Source organism: Antechinus flavipes, chromosome 3 (genome assembly GCF_016432865.1).
Source record: "Antechinus flavipes isolate AdamAnt ecotype Samford, QLD, Australia chromosome 3, AdamAnt_v2, whole genome shotgun sequence".
Taxonomy (NCBI): domain Eukaryota; kingdom Metazoa; phylum Chordata; class Mammalia; order Dasyuromorphia; family Dasyuridae; genus Antechinus; species Antechinus flavipes.
Window position 1 is genome coordinate 424,655,077 of NC_067400.1, and position 4,436 is coordinate 424,659,512.

Below are 4,436 nucleotides of genomic sequence, written 5' to 3' on the forward strand. Positions count from 1 at the left end.
GAAAAGAAAAGTTGTTGTTAATGTGAGCAAGGGCAGGGAATTACGTAAAAGAGGGGTGAGGTATAAAAGAAAATACCTTGGAAAAGAGGCAGACCAAAAGATAATGAGAAATTCAAGAAATTAGGAGAAAAACTGTGGATTGAGAAAGTAGCAGAATGAGAGAATACATGGAACTGAGAATGGAAATGATCAGGAAGGAAAGAGAGGTTTCTGCAAAGTACAATTTCCAAAGAAAGTAAGACCTGGGAGAAGCATAGACACCTGAGAGAAGATCTGGGTATTGCAAAATAAAATAATGAGGAGAGACAAAAGGATATGGGTAAGCAAAGGCTAGCAAATATCAAAAAGAATATATGAATAAGACTAAAGGAAGATAATGAGGGAAGATAAAAAAAGAGCATCTTACAATTGGAGCGAAAACTAGCTCTCTTTTAAAAGCTGAAAAATAGAAAAGAGGGAATAAAGGAAACAGAATAAAAAGTAAAAATGAAAAAGAACACCAGAGAAGTAAGGGAGGAAATAACATGAATAGGGAGATGAAATGAAAGGGACAATGAGGAAAAGGGAATAAGAAGAGAGGGAGGCTGAAGAGAAGAAACTCAATGTATTTCATAGAATTAATTATTCCTCACTATAGTTTCCTATGTCACAGTATTTCTTTGCCAGGTGCTATATCTATATAGATTTTTTTTAAGGGAGGGAGGGGGGAATGGGAATGCAGGATGTTTTGCTTAGAGGACTTACTGTGCCTAGTACTGTCTGTTTTGTACTATTACTGTGTAATAGTTTTTGTATTTGTAAAAACTCTGAGATACAGTAATAGGTAATTTTCTTAAAATTTCACTGATATGGGACAAAAAAAATTAAAAAACAAAAGAGAAACTAAAAGGAGAAAAGAGAATTAACTTGTGGCACATGATATTTTTTCAGAATAATTATGTGAAGGAAGCAGCTGAACAGTCACCAAAAATGCTAAAAATCAGTCAGCCACAATGAAAGAAAGTAGGAAGGAAGGATGGGAGGGAGGGAGGAAGAAAGGAAGAAAAATGAAAGAAAAAAAAGGCATGCAAGATTTTTATCTTCATATTTGTATTCTGGAAGTCTTCCTAATATATAGGAAACCATTCAATGTATATTCTAAAGCAATACAAGTGGAATTTGGCTTTAGTTTCATCATCATCCAAATATATATCCTTGGTCTTGTATATTCCCTTTCTAGAATTCCTATTCTGTTCACTGTCATGTTTTACTGGGATCATCTACTTGCTTTTTGTTTTTGTTTTTCTGAGGGAGAGGTTTCCTTGTACTATTCGGAATGATTGATTCCTTAAAGGTTTGTCCACTTTTTTTTTTCTCATAGGATCTTCCATTCACTGCCTATCACATATAGCCATCTCTTTTTATGTAGATGATTTCTCTCAATCTACTCAATAGATTTCCCACAAGAATTTAGTACTATATGAGGAATTTCAGCAAGTAAACTTAATGTCCCTTGATTAGCATCTGACAATTTCTTCTCTGTTCCTTAAATGAAAAGAATATAATTTTTAAAAAGTTAAAAAACCTTCAACAAATGCATATGATTGTTTTATTCATTTTTGAGGACAAAATGATACTACTATGTTAGAGTCAAGTTACAATGTGTCCAATTATTGCTGATCAGATCAATATAAGCTCAGAATTTTCCGTCACAGGTCAGACACAATCCACATGACCATTTGGGGGGTGGATTCGTTAACTGTGCATAGCTCATTTCTTTTGAACTTTAGCTCATAGAGGACAGCATCTTTGCTAATGAAGGTATGCCATGCTGGATGATCCTGTGCCAGTATCTCCCATGTCATTCCATCACTTCTAAAGTTCTTAATAAATACTGTTTAATATGTCCCCCATATGTATATGAGAATACACGGGGAATTTCCAATTAACAAGTAGATGGAACTTATTTGTGTAAGTAATTATTTGCATCTCTGAACAATATTTCCCATAGAAACAATGTTATAAATGATAGATTCCTGAATTAATTTATAAAACCAATTTAATCTATGAGACGCAAACTGATGGCATTTTCAGTGAAAAAATTGGACAATTATTTGGTTACAAGACTAGAAACTAAAAGTGTTTCTAAAAGGACCCAGGATTTCATTAGTGGTGAGAATCTATCTCTATCAATGCAGAACCCTATACTTCCATAGTATTTAGTCCCTGTAAAAGATTAAATTTTTTTTCTTTAATCACAATCTTATAGTCAGTCTTCTGGTAATATATTTGAACTTAGCTAATCTATTCTTCCAACAACAGATAACACTGTCTTATTATAATTAAATATTATAATAGTTGATTGAAATAATTTTATAACATCTTGTTTATTATAATATTGACTTTTACTAGAATCAGAGAACTGCAGAATTGAGTGAGAATTTTGAGGCCATCTAGTGTGACCTAAACCTAACGTGAAACCCTCTCTACAGTATCCATTACAATTGAATTAAAATATGACAATATTTAGTTTTCTTCAACTTCTATTCATTGCTTATTTCTTGAACTTTTTCCATTACTAATCTTTCAAATACATGAAGACAAATATGTTTTTCCTAAACTTTTCTTCTCTAGACTAAACATTACCAATTCCTTTTACCAATCATAATATAAAAAGAATTTTCTGTTTCTTATCATCTTGTTTACTCCTTTCTGTACAATCTTCAACATATCCAAATCCTTCCACTTTAGGGCCCAGAATTGAATACAATTCTCCTGGTGTATCCTGCAAAGGAACACTGTAATAATACCATAGCTTTTCTAATTCCTAGATCATTAGGCCTTTTAAAATGAATTATAATACTTCAATAGTACACAACACATTATTTACTCACATTCAATTTGAAGTATACTAAAAAAAAAAATCTCCAAAATCTTTTTGAGATAAGCTGACATAGGTATATAGGTATGCCTGTGTTGTACAAAAATATATTGCATTTTTGAGACTAATTTTTGGAGGGGATACAAATTATAAGACTTTACATTTTCCTATTATTTTTCATTTTTATAGTCAATCATATGCTCTGCATCAGTGGTAGCAAATTAGACATGTTAATTAGAATTTATATAATATTTAATCCTTTCAAAATAGTTTTGTTGGATATTTATACTAATTCTGTGGACAATGTTATTATTTCCCCCATTTTTCAAATGAGTAAATTGTGAAAGGTTAAATTGTTTTCTCAGGGTTACACAATTAGTGATTAAGACCCATGCCTGGGTAATTTTTTACAACATTATCCCTTGCACTCACTTCTGTTCCGACTTCATCTAAAACTTTCATAAAAAAAAACTTTGCTATCCTTTTACTCCAATAGAGCACAAAAAGGAATTTGTCTCAGGTAATTCCAGGGATTTCAACAAAGAAATGCCCCAGAATATCTCTGAATCTTAACTCACAGATGAAAGGTCCCTAATAGATTATTTCATCCAAACTCCTTATTTTTCCTAGAAGAAGCCAAGGCCCAGAGAGGATAAGCTGATCAAAATTTAAACCCAAGTCCTCTGACTCTCCCTCTTTTTTTAGCCAGAATCCAATCAGGTAAAGAGTCCTCTCAATTTGTATTTTCCTAAAACCTCTCTTCTATTAAACCAGCTGATACCTGACTTGGTAATAAAAGCTAGCATTTACAAAAAACAAAAACAAAAACAAAAACAAAAAAACAATTAGTGATTAAGGTCACATTTGATTTCTGATCTTTCTTCAAGTTTAGCATTTTGTCCACCCTGCCATCTAGTTGCCTAGAAATTCCTTTTTGTCTCTACTCAAGTTGTTTACTAAAATATTAAATACTTCTAGGCCAAGTAAAGATCATTATTTTATCTGACCTTTAGACAAAAGTCACCTCAGAAAGATTCTAAGATGCTTGAGAAATGGACTGTGTCTCATACTATTTTCTTTGGTATACCTCTAGAACATATGTGCCATAAAAGATGCTTGATAAATATTTACTGTTTAGGTTTTTTAAAATTTTTACTTAAACAATAAAAATAGTAAAACGAATGAGAACATGACAAAGATGAAAATAATAAATGGTTTCATCTTGATCACTAGTTGTGAGAAAAGACTATTTGAATAAAAAAGGAAGAGAAAGTAAAAGCAGATTTACAGTTGTGGAAGAAGGTGGGTTTTTCCATATTTTCATGGGCTTTGGAGGTTTCTAAAAAAATTAAAATGCTTGTGGCTCTCTGTAGTAAAAAAAAAAAAATTCCATCCCTCTCAACAATTTTGTAAGATAAGATTTTTTTTTTTAATGAGCAAATACATTCTGAGTTTTTAAGTGACTTGTCTAAGATCATATGACTAGAGTAGTAGAAAATGTCAGAGAATAGACTGAGATATTTATTGGGTGGATATTTTTTTCCTAAATTAAATTAGAAGTTTTTGGAAGAAAGCA